Source organism: Myotis myotis, unplaced genomic scaffold (genome assembly GCF_014108235.1).
Source record: "Myotis myotis isolate mMyoMyo1 unplaced genomic scaffold, mMyoMyo1.p scaffold_m19_p_3, whole genome shotgun sequence".
NCBI classification, from domain to species: Eukaryota; Metazoa; Chordata; class Mammalia; order Chiroptera; family Vespertilionidae; genus Myotis; species Myotis myotis.
The window spans coordinates 2,893,822-2,913,533 of NW_023416335.1; positions in this window are offsets into that span (position 1 = coordinate 2,893,822).

The window sequence follows — 19,712 nt, forward strand, 5'->3', positions numbered from 1 at the left end:
AGTAGAAAACATGAATTGTCTATTTTTTTCCTATGAGCAAATGTTTTATATTACTTTCATTTTATGGTGGCAAAAATAAACATAATTACCGTAACATTCAAAGGCATTAGTACAAAATATCATAAGCTTCCTACTAAATAGGAATAAATTATAAGTAGGTCAGTGATCACTGATTTGTATGTTAATTCTTATTTAAGAATTGGAAATACACTCCCACGTTATATTTTAATTAACTCAGTTTAACATTTGGGTAAGGTTTTAAAGTCAGCAAATGGACCTGCATATATATTTTTCACTAACACTTTCATTTTTGTGTGGTGTGTATGTTATGAAAATTTCACAAGCTTAAATATTTTCAAAGTATTCTTCATTACAATTCCATAGAGCTAAACCTAAGTTGTTATTGTTTTAGAAACCTTAAACATAAGAAAATAATCATACCATACTTGATTCATAAAATAAATATAATTTTGTTGTCCATAAAGAATTTAACCCTGTTTTTGTTATAGTAGCACATTGTAATTACAATTTTTACATACTAAAACCTGGGAGTAAGTATAGAGTTGTCTTTGAATAAGTATTATTCAGTTAGCTGGATCAGTGTGTGGTTCAGTGGTTGATCGGCAACTCAAGAACCAAGAGGTCACTGGTTCAATTCCTGGTCTGGGCACAAGCCTGGTTTGCAGGCTCAATTCCCAGTGGGGAGCCTGCAGGAGGCAGCCGGTCAATAATTCTCTCTCATCATTGATGTTTCTATCTCTCTCTAAAAGTCAATAAAAACATATTATTAAAAATAGTATTGTTAATTTAATTTGCTTGGGTTCATATCTATTATCTTAGTTACATGGAACATTATTTTAATATAATTTATAAACTTCTAAGTATTCAATAACCATAATTTAAGGACTCCGAATCATGCCCATATCTAAGTGTCCTGCTCTTCTTATTTTGTAACAAAGGCCACAATTAAAAGAAAAATCACAATTGAACTCCTTTCATCCTTTGAGTTATAGCTTTTAGAATAGAGAAATTTAAAGATGAGGGAACACATATATAAAGTATTATAAATTTAATATTTTATTTTTACTTTTAGCAAGATTATAATGACTAATTTTTCCCTATCTCATTTACTTATAAAATTGACAAGTATTCATGTAAAAAACATGAGTTTTTGTGTTTTTTTCTTACCAACTAGCCATTTTCAGCAAGATGTTTGTAACCTCTGGCTCCACCAAAAGAATGGACAGATTGGTAGAGGTCAGAGAGTAGTAAAGCATAAGTAACAAGGACATCCTGGCACATTCCAATCAACTTCCTTTCCTCTCGTTGGATGTGGGAAATTATTAATAATGGCACAGAGATCTGAATGGTCCGCATTTCAGTCAATATGTCCTTCAAATGAAGATTGTCTTCAAAAAGCTGGTTTTACTTATTGCCAGGACAAACAAAATAAGGGCAAGTCTGATGGTCTCAAAGAAATAATCAGAACCCAGGAGGTTATGGGAAGGTTGGCCTTACCCTTGAACTAGTAGAGAGGAAGATGTCTCAGGTGTATGTATTATGTATAATCTAGTCAAGGTGTCTGGTTCATGGCATGTCATGATTCATATTGACAAGGATTTCAGACAAGTCTTAGTGGACCATGGGTCAAAGAGCACCAGGAACATGTTTACAGTCAAACAAAGATGAACTCATTCACCTGCCATAGAAAAGAAGAATTTACCAAAGAAACAGTGAAGTATCTCAGTAAGAGGGAGTCATGAATGGATTATTTTATGATGACTAGAGGCCCAATGCACGAAAATTCATGCAAGAGTAGGCCTTCCTTCCCCTGGCTGCCGGCACCGGCTTCCCTCAAGCACTCGGGACCCAGGCTTCTCTCCTCTGACTGCCAGCAGGCACCCAGGACCCAGGCTGGCTTTCCCCGGGCTGCCTGTAGGCACCCAAGACCTGGCTGGCTTCCCTACAGCCCTGGCTTCGTCAGGAAGGACATCTGGAATGATGTCCAGAAGACATCCAGTCTAATTAGCATATTACCCTTTTATAATTATAGATGGTAGGTTTGGGTAAAATTAGAAAAAAAGAGGAGGAGTCTGCCCTGGAGGGGATCTGTTAGGAGTTGTAGCAATTGGGAGATTGGACATATTCATAATTTGTATGGAAAGGTAAAGAAACAATGCAATGCTAGGGTTATTGGCAGAAGTGAAATAGTAATACATGTTACTGGAAAAGCAGTATATTTGATTATTTATGTAATGGCATAGTGTCATTGATTCTGTGTATAAATGTGAAGAGAATAATCTTGCTTTCTTCTTGTTCCACCTACTGTGGTCAGAATGGCTCTCTATGATTATTGCTGATATTCCTTAAAAACTGGTTGATCAAGAGGAATTATCAATCAAATAATCATCAACTGGTTCCATGGACCAACTATTGGCAGTCACAGATGTTATTGCTCTTTCTTCATTTCCTTTATCTTCTCAATATTGTTATTCTCAGACTATGACATGTGTTTTGTGAGATGATATAGAAGGCGGATTTTAGGCTCCCTCTAAATTTGTATTTCCTTCACATTATTAATTCAGTCTTCCACAATTATCAAAATTTCATCTCAACTACAAGTCAATAAAACATTTCTGCTAAAATTATAATAGAACCAGAGTCCTCTAAAGCGGGGGCCCACTTTGGGTCACCTGCTCTGTCATATCTACCATCTTCAACCCAGGATATTTTTCAAAACTATTTATGTCCACTCAGAAAAATTTACCTTTCTCCCAGGGATAATGTTTAACTCTTAAATATGCATAAATGTTTTAAATATTTAACTGTCATGGTAAATGATATGTGTACTCTGGATATGTGTACTACTTCTTTGGTAGACAGTACTTCTGTATCAAGGAGTTAAAATTCATTTTATTAAAAGGTGATTTTATGAATAATTTATACAGATGATATATAGATGATGATGATGGTAGGTAGATAGATAGACATATACACAGAGAGACAGAAGGAATAGATCCAAGAATAGCGAATATGTTGATGAGAGAGAGAGGATGAGAGAGAGAGAGAGAGAGAGAGAGAGAGAGAGAGAGAGAGAGAGAGAGAGAGATCACCTAGGCCAGCACAGGGGAATTGCTTGTAAAGCAGAGGTGGAGAGGAAGTCTGAAAGCAGTTGGAGGTGGAAGGAGACTGCCTACAAAGGAACTTCAATTAATCTAAGAGCTGAATTTTCAAGGGCAAAAAGGGAAGTGAAGGAAATTGTTTTATCTTTAATGTGCTGAAAGAAAACGCATTTCAACCTTGAATGTTGTAATCAGTGAAACCATCTTTCAGGAACAAGAACAGAACAAGGACAGGACAAACGCAGAATAAAGACATGCTCTGACAAACAAAAGCAGACATTTCTCTACTGCAAAGAGCCAATAACAATTAACAGGGCCAATTACTTACCAAGTAGGGTGAAAATGGATTGAGAAACAACAATGAACCTCAACATTAGACAATCTGAAAAAGTAGAAAGCACAAATACGATATTAGAAACAAGTCAAAATGCTGAATTTATCAGAAGAGAGGAGCTTGAAACATAGTATTAACAGTTTTAAATGAATTCTAAATAATATTACATTAGGTGCATATTAAATTAATGCTATACATAATTATTAATAACAAACAAAGCAGAAGTTAAGGCAAAAGCCTTAACATTTCATGGGTTACTACCATAAAATAAAAGATTCAAAAAAAGCCAGGAAGATACATGAATTTAAAATTATCACTCTCATGCAGAAAATGATCCTGTAACAAACACATATCTAGAGGGGTCACATTCATTTGAAATACAAAACACAGTTCTAGTTCAGTGATCAAAATAAAACTATAATTCATATAAAAAAGAGTTAGAATTAAACAATAAGGAATATTACCAAATCAAGGAAGGCCTTAATGGAATTTCTGACTTCTTCTTCTTCTTCCTTTTTCTAAAGAAGAATACCTAGTGATGGTAAGGATCTAGAACAACTTGACCAAATATGTAATAAGAGAAGCCAGACACAAAAGAACATATATGATCCCTTGGATATTAGCTCCAAAATAAATAGTAACATCCTTCACTTGGGGAATGGGGGTTGTGATGGTTATGTGGTATATCGATTTCCAAATATTCACCAAGGAATACCTTAATGATGTGCGCTTTGCTTTATAAAATTTGCCTCAATTAAAAATCAAATAAAAATGCTTAAATAGTTGCAGTAGAGTGAGCTTAAACAATATTAATGAGAAAACTGTAAAGCAGGGTATAAAATAAACATTCAAGAAATATATAAGAAGAAAGAAAGAAAAAAATTAATTATCTGATCATCCCATTTTTTAAAAAAAGATAGAAAACAGAACAGTAGAAGACTGAAGAAAGTAAAAGGGGAAAATAATAATGTTGAATTCAAATTAGTGAAAACATCAGAAAAAAAGTACAGATTTTCTTTTGGGAAAACTAAGAACATACTGAAAAAAACCTTCAAGATTAACAAAAAAGTAGATAAGGTCCAAGAAATGTGTTTTCAATAATTTAGGAGATGTTATAATAGATTTAAAAGGATTAAAGTCTTAAAAAGTGTTTGATGAAAAGAAATATAAAGGCTTAAATAGGAAAAATAGAAAAATACTTAACCAATTTGACTTGAGTGAAATACAAAAGCAGAATAGTTGTGTAATTATGAAAGAAATTAAAATTCTATTCAAAATCTTTTCACAAAAAAATTAACAGCCCCAAACAATTTTAAGGACTAACTCTACCACTCATTCAAGTAGCACATGATGCTGATTTTATACAATCTATTCCACAGATTGAAGAAGAAGTATATCCCAGCCAATGTTCTGAAGTTAGTATATCTATGAGCATCAAACCAGATAAAAACATTAAAACACAGAAAAATTATAGGCCAAAGTCACTTATGGACATAACAGCAAAAATATGAAAGTGTTAGCAAATGAACACAGAAACATGTAAAACAGATATTACCTCCACTTTTGAGTCATACCTGGAATGCAAAATGTTTGAACATTCCAAAATAAATGTTGTAAGCAGGCATATTTAAAAATTTAAAAGTATGCAAAATTATGGTAATAGAAACAAAATTGTGAGGAATTTATAGGTACATTATTTCAGAGTTTAGTAATAAATAAATACATATTAATAATCAATTATTTATATTCTAACATTTCCAAAGAATGTTTTAATTGCTTGTCAACATCACTATATTTTACAACAGAAATAAAAAATATGATGTATCTAGGAATAAATCTAGCAAATTATAAGAGCCCTTTAGGGTAAATAATTATAAAACATTTTTTGCTTATGGTAACGTTTAAGTGTGTCAATTATTCCATAACTTCATTTGTGTTAGTTTTCAAGCCCCAGTATCTACACACAAAGATAACCATTTGTTAAGTATATTTTTGTAAGGCCTTTCAAACATTTTTTTGTTTAATTAGAATAATATCACTGAATGCCAAGCCATCCATAAAACAAATTATGCTTCAGAAGACTTTCACAAAATTTTGAATTCAATTTTTAGTGTGGTAATACTATTTTAAACATTATATGTATCCTCATTGTTCTTAACCTTCTCTTTCCTATTGAAAATCTCTCCTAAGCTATGCTCATGAATATGGATTGAGATAGAGGGTAATCATGAGCCCACACTGAGTAGTCTCATTGTTGGAAGTCTTTATAATTAAAGCAGTCTGGCACACTAAGCTTATATTGTCAACATGAAAAGTTCATTTTCAAATATAGAAGATATCACTTCAAATATTTCCAGTCATCCATGAATGTCACTCTGATTACTTAACAAAAGAAAGAGTGTAGAAATTTTACTAATGAATAATGTGTGAAAGATAATTCACCATTGATGAAATAATAGCTATTAATACTTTCATAATAAGTGACACCTCTGTGGGTGAGTGTGGGTGAGTGTGTGTGAGTGTGTGTGTGTGTGTGTGTGTGTGTGTGTGTGTGTGTAGCCTTTTAAGGAAAATAAATGTGTATATGTTGCTGAAGTGAGGAGTATTTCATTCCATTTTTTAAAGCCCTTTTAAAGCTCTAAAGCAGAACCAAAAACAAAGGCAATCTCAAGAATAAAAACCATTGGAAAAATAATGAGATTTTAGTTAAAAACTTTTGTTTTTCTTACTATTAAAATGTTCCATTAAATATTAACATTTTCTCAATTATTTGAAACTAGAGGCCCGGTGCACAAAATTTGTGCGCCCGGAGAGGGGGTCCCTCAGCCCGGACTGCACCCTCTCGCAGTCTGGGAGCCCTCAGGGGATGTCCGACTGATAGCATAGCCATCAGTCAAACATTCTTAGCGCTGCTGCAGAGGCGGGAGAGGCTCCCACCACCACTGCTGCGTTAGCCAGCCATGAGCCCAGCTTCTGGCTGAGTGGTGCTCCCCCTGTGGGAGCACATTGACCACCAGAGAACAGTTCCTGCATTGAGCATCTTCCCCCTGGTGGTCAGTGTGTGTCATAGCAACCGATTGTTCTGCTGTTCGGTCGATTTGCATACTAGCCTTTTATTATATAGGATGTACTAAAATTTCATGAGACAAAATAGATAACTTTTCTCTCTTGTTTATTGAAGTGTTTTTTATAAATGAATTGTAAATAGTTTAGCACACTTATAACATGGATAAAATCTCTGCAAATACATCAGTCACTTGTAAGTATTAAGATATTTTTATATATTTAGATTGTTTTTTGTATTCCTGTATGGATTTTTGAGCTTTGTTTGCTAGTTCCCTTTGGAAATAACTTCATTATTAGGTGTCTTGACCATGAGCATTCTTAGGTCAGAATAAGGTAGTATCCAGCATAGGGGGTTTTCTTAGTATTCTGTTCAGTGTTCCATTAATCTGGGAATTTCACATTCTGTTATGGGGGAACAGGTACTACTCCAAGCCTTGTTTGAGTATCAAGCACTGTTCCTACTCATCCTTCTAGGTGGCTCATTGCCGATCTCTGTCAGTTTCCTCAGACTCTTGGGCTGATTAGTATAGGATTGCATCCTTTGCAAATTTCTGGAGTGCTTTCTCTGCACACTTTTCCTCCCAATCATCACCTTATTCATTCCTTTTTTTCCTTTTCTATGAAGATATTGATTCTGGCCCAGCCAGCATGGTGCAGTGGTTAAGGGTCGACCTATGAACCAAGATTTCATGGTTTGATTTCCAGTTAGGGCACATTCCTGGGTTGTGGGCTTTATCCCCAAAGTGGGGTGTGCAGGAGGCAACCGTTCAATGATTACTTCTCATCATTGATGTCTCTATCTCTTTGTCTTTCTCCCTTCCTCTCTGAAATCAATAAAAAATATATTTAAAAATATATATATACACTGAGTGGCCAGATGATTATGATCACCCCATCAGTACTTCGTTGGGCCACCTTTTGCCTTCAATACTGCGGCGATTCTTCTTGGCATTGACTCCACGAGATGTTGAAAGGTGATGCGAGGAATCTGACACCATGCCTGATGAATAGCACTGTCCAGTTCTGTGAGATTTGATGGTTGTGGAACCAACTGTCTGATGGCTCTTTTAACTTCATCCCACAAATGCTCAATTGGATTGAGATCTGGTGATTGTGGGGGCCCCTAAGCAAGGTAAAGTCTCCCTCATGTTCTTGAAACCACTCCTGCACAATATGAGCACTGTGGCAAGGCGTATCCCAATGGAGATGGCTTCTTCCAACAAGACAATGCACCATCAACATGATAAGATAAACTTGATCAGCAATGATACTTAGGTATGTTGTGCAATTCAGACATTTATAATGATCTGGCCCTCTAGCAACTTCAGTGAGAAATTATAGCTAATTTGCCTACAAACGTCAGGTGGTCATAATAATCTGGCCATTCAGTGTATATATCTTTTTAAAATATATATAAAAATATGTATTTAAAAATATATATCATATATATTTATTAATTATCTTGACTAAAATTGGTATGTTTGGAGTAGGAGTTACATCAAAGCTTACAATTATGATGCCATCATTTCTGTGCAATCATTACCTCGATGTGGCTAGAACAGCTGTAGGACTCATTTTGTTTATTTCCCATTCTGAGAGATAATTGTATTTCATTCCCTGATATCTAATTTCCTGAGAGCCATTGGAACTTGGAATTTTACTTGTTCAAGGTGCCAGGTAGAGGAAATAATTCCCTCCCAGCTTTTTCACTGTGGAGGGAAATGTAAGCTTGTTGTATCTCCTGAGTGACTGTTTAGCAAGGTAATTGCTTCTACACAGAAATCCATTTCTCCTTACTTTCATATATAGCTCCATTATCCGCCATCATTAATTTCTGCAGTAGACACATTGTTCTAAGCCTAATAAGCATTGCACTGGTTCATGTACTTCTTTTTTCTGATATTTGTTTTAAAAATGCTTATTTTCCCTAGTATTCAGTTTCTCAATATGTGACTGCCCATGTGTGATTTTTACCCTATTAATATACCAAGTACTATTTCAAGATAATGCCTTTCTAAGAAATATACTTATGTTAGAAATATGAACTTTTAACTCTGAAAAATCACTTGTCATTTTCTTCATTCTCTGTCCTCAAACTTCTCAGAAAAAAATATTAGCTTCTGAATTTATTCTTCTTTCACTTACCTGCTTTTTTATTTTTATTAAAAATCTTTGAAGCTTAATTCTGTGTAATTATTCTCAATTTTGTATTCCAATGTACTATTTTTATACCACCTAGAGTTTATTTTATGCATTTTTTAAAGTTAAAGGCTGCATTTTTCACGTGGAAGAAATCAAATCGGTTCACTTTCATATTCAAGAAACTTGCTTCATTTGGTCATGTTATTATTTCATCATTTCTTCATTTTTATGGCTGTTATTTTTCATGTATTTTCTTGAAAATAAATTTTCAATACTTGCTAGAATTTTCTTTATAACTCATGAGCAAAAATATGTGAGTGATTTGTTATAATTTTTTACTTTTATACAATCAGATTTCAATTTTTACTTTCAATTCATTTTTATATACTCACTAGAGGCATGGTGCACAAAATTCGTGTACAGGTAGGGTCCCTAGGCCTGGCCAGTGATCAGGGCCCATCAGGTTCCCCGCCTCCCTGCCTCCTCCTTTCTCGCTCCCTCAGCACCCCACCACCACCACCAGTTGCCTGCCATGTTCCGCGCCCCAGGTGGTCAGTGCATGTCATAGCGAGTGATCAAATTCCAGGTCTCCCAGCAGAACTCCTGAGGGGACAATTTGCATGTTAGCCTTTTATTATATAGGATTTGAAATAGGAGGCATTTACTTTTTGTTCACTTTTACTTTATTTTTCTCATTTTGTCCTTGAGTGCTCACCTCTTCTTACACAGGGATAATGAGATCGCTTTGCTTATGCACAACTACCTTCCTGGCACATAACACTTTGCCAGCTTCCCAGTGACAGTTATATGTTTTAGGTAGAATCTCTGTGACAGCTCTAATCAGTTCTGCATTGTCATTTCTCCTCAGGCTCAGAATTCAGTAACTGTAGGCTACTTGCTGAGAGCTGATGCAGCCACATCACAGCTTCATCACTTGAGACCATCTCTGGTACCAAATTTATCAGGAACCCCTGCAGTTTCTCTTTACCCTTTTAAAATCCAACCACTACCACACTTTCCTGCCTTATTGCACAGTAAGCTCCATGCTCAGGCTCAATCGCCACCTTATTTATTCCCTCTTTTCCTGTTCTATGAATATATTGATTCTGTGTCTTGATATATATATTCCTTGTAATTTGCCTGAAGCTATATCTATATATCTATATCTATATCTATATCTATATCTATATATATCGATGAGTAGAAGCTACATCAAAGCATACAATAATTATGCCATCATTTCTGTGAAATCATTAACCACATTATTTGTCACAATGAAACCAATATACTGATTAACAATTGCATGAACGACACCTCCTTTATTTCAACATTTTTCTAAAAACATCAGAATAAAAGCCCTGAGATAAATTAACAACAAAGTTGACTTTCTAGTCTCTCCTGCCTCTTTGATACAAATTTATTTTCTAAACCAGGAGAAAAAAACATTAATAATTTTTCTTAATTGAAATAATAGATTTCTAAAAATCAGCTATCAGTTTTTTCAAAGAGAAAACTATAAAGAAGGTCAGCTATTTATACCATGAAACAAAGAAATTGGACTAAAATGCTTTTGTTATATATTGATGTCTACTTCCAAGGAAGTAGTCATAAAAGTACTTCTTCAAACTTCCAACTTAGAAAATGTGTATCCAATTAACCATCGCCTTGAGGGCTTTCCTCCTTACACCTCATGAGGTAGAGGTCAGACAGAAGAGTTAATTGGAAATTTCAGAGCAGAATTTTAGGACAAATTAAAGTATAGCTCTCAGAAATCTGATTCGTTATAGATACCTTGTAATTTGCCTGAAGCTATATTCCACCAATGACTTCATGTAAAGTAGTTTTCTATTGACTAACAACACGGTGCTAAAAGATAGATTAGTTAAATTATATCATTGAATGTATGGTCTCAGTGCGGTAGGCTATTGAATGATGGCTTAAAAGTGAAAAAATACACCTAATAACAAAACTACTGTAATTGTTATTTATACTTACCAGCAAGATAATCAACCCAAGCACACCATTAACCATATTCTGATACTCAGCTCAGGCTAGTATTTAAAAAAAATTACTTATGGATGCCTTAAGACTATAATTATCTTGAATAATTTAGTACCACTGACTTTCTCTATCCCATCAAATTTCACAATAAAAATTGCTCTTTCCCAAGAAGGCAGTGACATTAGCTTGCTTCCTCTCATTGAGCCACTTTTCGAGTTTCTCTGAGGTCACCACAGGACCAAACAAAAAATAGATATTGAATTAGCTTAACTGTGTACTTAGATCAACTTGAATAGGACCAAGAAAGATCCTGACTGTTTAGTGGTTCTTTTGCCTGTGGAATTCACCTTCCTCTTTATTCAAAGGGATGGAATACAATCCCTGAAAAAGAATCCCTTTTTCATTCTCCCACTCTTTGGATTTAATTATCTTTATAGAGTGCAGCTGCCCAGAGGTGTGTGGCCGTATGCTCAAGCAGTATGCCCTGTAAACAAACACAAGGAAACTCCACCTAGCAAACTATCAAACACATACACATACCACACACAGTGTGTTTTAAAAGTCACACAGATATATCTGTCCCTGGGGAGTCAGTACTCAGTGATGGCTCAATGCCACTTGCATACCTTCAGGTCCATGAAAATGTGTCTGACAATCTCCTGCCCTTTGTCCTTAGAACAATCGGTTACCATGTCCCAGTGCCCTGCCCTTCTTGTAGATGGCCTCTGAGTGCAGAGAGGCATTACACGGCTGCAGAGCGTAGGTAATAGTTTTCTCTGACCGAATAAAGCAGATCTTACTTAACAAAATATTTTTAATACAATTGTTACCTGATTTCGTGTTCCAATCAGTGTCGCTGAGCACATTCATAAACCATTGATGGATTCTGCAAAATTGAAGTTGGAAGTTGAGGAAAAGTTTGTACTATTGAACAATCAGGCATCTCTTGTATTTAAGAGGAATGTAAGTTACATTACTGAGCGGTACCTGTGTTTTTTCGTGGCACGCACTTCATTCACTTTTCCATATCCTCTTGCATGATTGACTGATAGGTCGCAGTTGGTTCAGACTCTCACTTGTTTTAGTTTTTCCATGTTTTTGGTTGTGTGCGCGTGTGCGTGTGTGTGTGTGCATGTGTGTGAAGAATGCTGCTGCAGTCATTCTTGGGCATGTCTCCCCTTGCTACCTGCAGGCTTTCTCCAAGATGTCCACCTGTGGCTGGGGTTCCTGCACTAATGTATGTGAAATGTGATGACAGTTCTTGAGCTCAGCAACTGGATGGACACTAAAATAAAATAAAGTGAATAACTTTATTCATACAAACAATTTAGTAAATTGAATTATATTTCAATTAATTTAATTACATTTGGCTAAATTTTATAGTATGTTAGAATATAATACATTTCAGTGGACAGTCATACAGCAGAGGAGGGAGAGTATGGATTGCTGGGGGTGGGGAGGGGGGAGATTGCGCTTAGAGAAGGTGAGGGTCACTCCTAGTAAGGTAATGCTTGACCCTGACCTTGAGGAAGGTGAGGGAGTGAAATGAACCATGAGGAATATGGAAGAAGCGGGAGCAAGATCCTAAGGCAGTGTTATGCCTGGGTGTTGGAGGAAGAGCAGGGAAGTCCATGTAGGTGTAGTGGTGTGATTGAGGGAAATAGAGAGGAAACGAGGTCTCAGAGGTAACTAGACAGGGATCTGGGCAGCTCATAGGCCATTGTGAGGACTTGGGCTTTTACTGTGTGTGAAAGAAGGAGCTATCGGATGATGCTAATCAGAGGAGTTATGTGATCTGACATGCCTTTTTTTAAAAAAATGTTGTTTAATGATCTTAAATTTTATTTTTAATTTATTTTAAATCTTTATTATTGAAAGTATTACACATGTCCCTCTTTTCCCCCATTAACCTCTTCTAGCACTGCCCACCCCCCATCCCACCCTATTGTTGTCTGTGTCCATGGGTTATGCACATATGCATACAAGTTCCTTGTTTGATCTCTTTCCACCCACCCACCCACCCCACTTTCCCTCTGAGATTTGTCAGTCTGTCCCATGCTTCTATGTCTCTGGATCTATTTTATTCATCAGTTTATTTTGTTCATTAGATTCCACAGATGAGAGAGATCATGTGATACTTGTCTTTCTCTGACTGGCTTATTTTGCTTAGCATAATACTCTCCAGGTCCATCAGGGGTTTTAAGGGTCACTCTGGCATCACACTTGAGGAGAAAGTGTAGCATGAAGAGTGGTAGCTATGAATACAAAGTTAAAAAGGAGTCTAAGAATACACCTTTTGTTTATATTGGCTGTGGTGTCTTCTATTAGTCTGCACACAGATGGAGGTAGTGGGCTTTCAAATCACTTTTTAAGTCCTCACCCAAGGTTATTTTTCCATTGCTTTTTAGAGAGAGTGGAAGAAAGAGGGAAAGACAGAGAGAAATAGTGATGTAAGAGAAACACATCGATTGGTTGCCTCCTGCACCAGCTCCGACCAGGACCCAGGCCAGAGGGCCTGCAACCTAGGTATGTGCCCTAGACCGGAATCAAACCCAGGACCCTTTGATCCACGGCCAAGAATCTATCCACTGAGAAAACTGGCTAGGGCCACATCACCTTTTTAGAGGGAACAATATATAGATACATAGATTTTTAAAGAAATGAGTAGCTTAACTTCATTAGTCCTTGAAAGAGTAATTACACACATGAAATTATTTTAATAGAAATTTAAACCAGCTTAGTCATAAAATTATTTTTCATATCTAAAAGATAGTCCATATTAAGGTGTAAAGTAGTATTTCTATCTGAAAATCAATCAAAAATGTCATTGGTCATGCAAGAGTGAACATTGAACTGGAGAAAAACTTGGCCTAATCTTCAAGGCATCTGAATGTATTATTGTAGTTAAAAGAATCCCTGTGCTGCTTCTGAATCTAGATGAGACATTTCTCCAAGGTCTGAGGAGAAAAGTTCTTCTGAGACACTAATACTTTTTGTAAAGATTCATTTTTTCCTTTTTGCAGAGGTCGTTAGAAAAGTTTTTGTCCTTGAAAGGTTAGCTAAGTCAATGGATTTTGATTTGAAATTGCAAGTGCTCACCAGCATTTAAGCTTGGGGTGCTTATTTCTGTGGTATGAGACGCTGTTCTTGTAAAAAAAATTGCTCTATATGGTAGAAAATAAAAAACAAGTATTGTGAAGTGTATTGTTTCTGCCAAAGATAATAGTGAGTGATGAGGTCAGTTTTTGAACAGTTAATGTCATTCTCAAGAATCTATGTGATACAAGTGACAATTATAATAGATCAACTTTCAAAATCAGTTCAAGAAGCTGAAACCTCTGAATCTGTTCTTTTGATGATTTCATGGAAAGTGGAAAACATGCTCAGATTTGTGGGCAATATCAGGAAGTATATGAATATGGGAGATAATATTCTTACTTATGGGGAATTCATGAAGATAACTTTCTTTAGAATATAGTATGAAGGTCTAGAAACATTAATATAATTACAATAAGTATAAAAAAGTTTTTGATATAATATGCTTATGTTTCCTGAATATATTCATATATTCTCTTCCTTCCTTCCTTCCTTCCTTCCTTCCTTCCTTCCTTCCTTCCTTCCTTCCTTCCTTCCTTCCTTCCTGTTTTACTATCTATTTATCTATCTATCAATATACTGATCTTATTTCTCTTATATCTAAAATATAAAATGTAGGGGAAAAAATGGAGAGTTAAGGTACTTCAAAAGTAATGGGTATAGAAATAAGCAATACTTTGAAATTCCAAAAAGGGCCATTGATCATGAATATATTGCCCATGTTAAACAAGTAAGGAGCCACGTAGATGGCTACAAGCCATGCTGATACAAAAAATCATAGACAATAGGTACCCTTTCCATTTTCCTCATGCATAGTCCCAGGACTGCCTGGATGCTGAACCCAAACCTGAGGTTCTGTCCAGACTGGACGATGATGCAGGCAACCGCTGCGACCAACAACAGAAGGAATGTGTCAAACATCTCTCCCTCCTCCCTCCATTTTTTTTTCTCCTTATTTGCCAAAATTAACCTCATTAAGCGTTTGATGAATGTATTAAGGAATGACCCCACAGTCATCATAGTCTTTCTCTTTGGCCACCTAACCAACAAAAATTTAGTATTGCTAAATCCACTGCTCTGTAAAATCAATGCATAAATAAACACAGAAAGAAAAGAAGACAAGAAAGAAAAGAAAAGAAAAGAAGAGAAGAGAAGAGAAGAGAAGAGAAGAGAAGAGAAGAGAAGAGAAGAGAAGAGAAGAGAAGAGAAGGAAGGAAAAGAGAAAGAAAGAGAGGACCTCAGAGGGTAGATTTGAAAGGAAATATCCTGAAGATAATGAAGAACATTTCTCAAACTAGTGGGAAATGCCTGTGTGGGACATATTTTGAGTTGAACCTCATTTATTAACCCTAAAATACAGAAGAAAGATTCTTGTTGCAGGTTTTCAATAGAAATTAACTTGAGAATCCTTCTTTTTGGAGCATTTCTTGAGTTGCATAGAACGCTTGCAATAACAAAGTGATTATTATCCCTGTATTCATTTTCTCATATCTAACATACTCTGTCATGCATCTATACACACTAATTACTGGTCCCCTGTAGCTAACTTGTACTTTCATCTTTGCTTAAACTACAATGGGGAATTTGAATTAATGGAATGGTATGCTCTGTATGAATAAAAAGAAAGGTTGAAAACTGGGGCATCCTGGATTTCTTAGCTTAAATCCCATCTGATCTCTTCTTTTGCCTGCACATGACCAAGTATAAAACTGGCCCAATCTAAGTAGAATCTCTTTTTTAAATGAATGCTAAATGACAGCTCTTGAACCTATGAATTATAAAGATGCCCTTATGACCATAGGTTTCATTGAAGACCGTGCAAGTGATTTGGAGCAGAAAGAGTTACACATGATAGACTGTATTCATCCCATGCACACTGTGCTGGGATGTTCAATGTCAGGCTGCTCATTACCGGACGCTGTTAAGTGCAGCCGGAAACATGTGCTATATCTTTTAAATCTTGATTTTTATTGCCATTTTACATGGTAGAGTTGTGAGAATTCGCCGGGGATTTGTATCAGGTTTAAAACATGCCCTTGAAAGATTTTAGTAAAAAAATGAAGATAATCTAAATCCATGATACCAAGGAGTTTAATCAAAATCTACACTGAATAGAAATAGATTATAGCCTGACCTATGATTCAGAAATGCAGTAAAAGAAAGTAACAGAGAAAAATGCAATTAGATAGCTATCTAACACTAAATCATGTAATTGCTAGCATATAAATGGAAATAACTTCTTCAATTAGGTATTTGCATCAATCACATAAGAACTTTTTCCATTTGAGTTGACAAAACAACAAGTGTCCTGACATTTCTTATCTGCTCCCATAAATTAGTTTATTCAAATTACATGTATTGAATTCCTATGAAGAGTGATGTGCATGATGGATTACAGAGTTGAATTAAGTGTGAGTACTGATTGAAGGTGAAACTACCTCTCAGGTAATAAGCTGATGTGTCACTGTAAATTGAAAGTCAATTTCATGTTAAGATGGCCAATCAAAATATCACCACTTTTAGCCAATAAATAATGACTGGAGTATTTAAATACTTAAAGTGAAGCAATTATGATAACAAATAAGAACATATCTTTGGTTTGAAAAGCTGTAAATCCTGAACTATACTGCACTGTGTAATAACAATTCCCTACCAAATTAAGCTTTTCCAAAACATAATTAATATGATTTGTTTGCTTTCTGACACACAGAAGTCAACAAACTTAAATGAACATATGAATAATTTAGTGTAAAAGTTTTAAAATTAAGATTAATGCTAGTAAATATAGGAACTGACCATCTTTTGGGGAAAAAAATACTCATGGCTGAGATATACAGAGCACAGAACAAAGTTATTCTACATAATCTTTACTTCAAGGTTCTTTGAAGACTTGATATTCTTTAAATAATTTGAACATTTAAGGAAAGCTAAAATAGGCAAAATAGTTTTAATTTTATGACTATATATTTTCTTCATTTCATAAATAAGAATATAACTCCTTCCCTCACACCCCTGTGAAGCAGGCAAGTATTATTATCTCCATAATTTAGATGACAAATAGAGAAGTCCAGAGGTTATGGCCGAGGCCGCTGGTATAATCAGCAGCGTATTCACAGTAAGAATAAGTATTCATAAGCAACGTGCTCAAAAGCCACAGGGCAAAGGGTGTGATCCCTTCTCTCTGCCTCCTCATGAATCTCCTTGCCACTCCTTCCCACTCCTTCCCAGAGCTTTAAAGGAGATTTGTGTCCATTTGTTTCCAAGTAGATCTCTAAGATTAGCACTGCAAGGATGTGCAAAACTTGAAAATGTAAAAAGTACAGAATAAAATACATGAAGCCTTTTACTGATTTGGATCAATGGAGAGGTATGTTTTCAAGCATGCGCCTATAATTTTAGTTCATACCTCCGGGGGGAAAGTGATTCAAGTATAATGTTTTAGAATGATTTGTAGCCCAGAAAAACAAAAAACAAACAAACTATGATCAAGAAAAAAATATTAAGTTTTTAAACCAGTACTACTAAAATTATATATAAGTGCTCATATGTGTGTGTATATATATGTGAGCCTAAATGTTTGAAGAACATAATGGAATAGGTGAGAAAATTCAGAAATCTTTATAATAAATGAAGATATGAAAAAATTTATAGTGCTTATACAAGTCTAATATCTCTAAGTGGCCTAAGAGATTGAGACACGATAATTTTCTTTTTGACAAAGAATACATTAAATCACATGATTTTTCTTTGTGACAAATGATTATTTTTCATGCAATGTTAACAATACAAATTACATTTTGTCAGACCTTACATCAGCTATTCAAGGCTCATTTTTAAATTAAATTTCTCGCGAGCTACAGGCAAAAGTGAAAATTAGTGGGTTGGAAAACTGAGGTGAGAAACTGTCCCAGAATTTTTTCCCCCCAAAATTTTTAAGAAAGCTTAGTTAGAAACAAATTATTGGAAAAATAATCGATATAAAGGTTGAACTAGAAGGGCTTATTTCTCTCTGATGGGAGACATTGAAGAGAAAAATAATGAAAAGGAAAAGGAGAGTGTGCATTTATACAAACAATATCAAGTACAACATTTCAGACATCTGGGTAAACAATATATGTTTCATAGTTTGTGTCACCCCACAAAACAGTACCCGAGACACAGGTCATCCAGGAAGTGCAGGCATAAACAAGAGGGGCTAGGCAGAAATTGATTTGTTCTTGAACAACAAACTTGTCTTTCCTAGGACAGATTGTCAGGACTTGTAGCTACAGACTCCAAGAGTGGTTTTTGGGGCCGAACTTCTAAAACTTGTGCGTTGCTCTGGGCAGGCTGACAAGCCAGCTCCCGAAGGCAGAGAAGAGAGAGATGCTGCCTGGCTGAGCTGCTGCCAGGCGACCAGGAGTCTGTCCACCACAGCTGCTCAAAACTAGGAGATGCCCTGCAGGACTCACCATCGTGTCTGATACACTCACACGCAATGGCTGGCCCATAAAGCTCCAACAAGGAAAGAGAAGCAATAACTTACCCTCGACGCCTGCTAGGGAAATTTAAGAAAATCAGTGCATTCTCCCGGAAAGGAAATAAAAATAGACCTCGTAAAAGGAAAGAGTGTACGATGAACATCAGGTTTCTCCACTATCACCCTGAATGGAAGGATGGAATGAGGCAATTCCCTTCAGCTGCTGAAGTGAAGCACTTGACGCTATCGTTTAAATGCATGAGTGCTGAAGAAAGAGTCTCCAGGCATCTGAGATCTTAGAAAACACAGAACATACCTGGAGGAAAGAAAACTTTGTGTTACAAATATAAATGCAAGACACTGGTGTTTGGGAACACTAGGCAAACGTAAAAGACATTAAGTTTTTAAACTTAGTTGAAGAGTGAAATAATGATTGAGTTTAACACGAACAAGAAAAAAATAAAAACGTGGGTCAAAAACAGAAGAAAATTATAACAGGCATAAAATTACTTTAAATTTAAAAATTGCTAAGTTTTTGAAATTTATCATATTTTAAAAGGATATATATATATATATATATATATATATATATATACACACACACTAGAGGCCTGGTGTACAAATTCATGCACCAGTGGGGTCCCTTGGCCTGGCCTGTGACATCAGGCCAAAACTGGCTCTCCAACACCCCCTGAGGGGTCCTGGATTGAGAGAGGGCACAGGCCAGGCCGAAGGACCCTAATAGTGCATGATTGGGGCTGGAGAGAGATGCAGGAGGTTGGTCAGCCGGGGAGGGATTGAGGGAGGGCTCCAGGGCATGTCCGGCCCATCTCGCTCAGTACCGATAGTCTGGACCCTACCAGCAAGCTAACCTACCGGTTGGAGCATCTGCCTTCTGGTGGTGAGTGCACGTCCTAGTGAGCAGTTGATGGCCTTAGCATGTCATTAGCATATTACACTTTGATTGGTTGAATGGCCGACCGGTCAACTGGACACTTAGCATATTAAGATTTTATTATATAGGATATGAATATATATATATATATATATATATATATATATATATTGCATGCACATAAAAATACAGTTTAAAGAATATTAATAAAATGAGCATCAGTGTTCTCCACTCTCAGATTAAAAAAATAGAATACCAGGCCATGGCCAGATAGCTCAGTTGGTTAGAGTATGGTTCCAATATGTCAAGGTTATGGGTTTGATCCCAGTCAGGGCACATACAATAATCAACTCATGAGTGCATAAATAAGTAGAACAACAAATCAATGTTTCTATCTCTTCCCTCTCTCAAATCAATCAATAATTTTTTTTAAAAAAGAAATAGAATACTAGTTGGACCTTCATAGTCCTTCGATATCGTGTTTTCTTTGCTTTGGAGTAATCATAACCATAAGTTCTTAATATTTTTAATTGATTTTAGGGTTCTACCACCTATCTATCTGTATATCTATTATCTATTGATTTGTGTATCATCTAT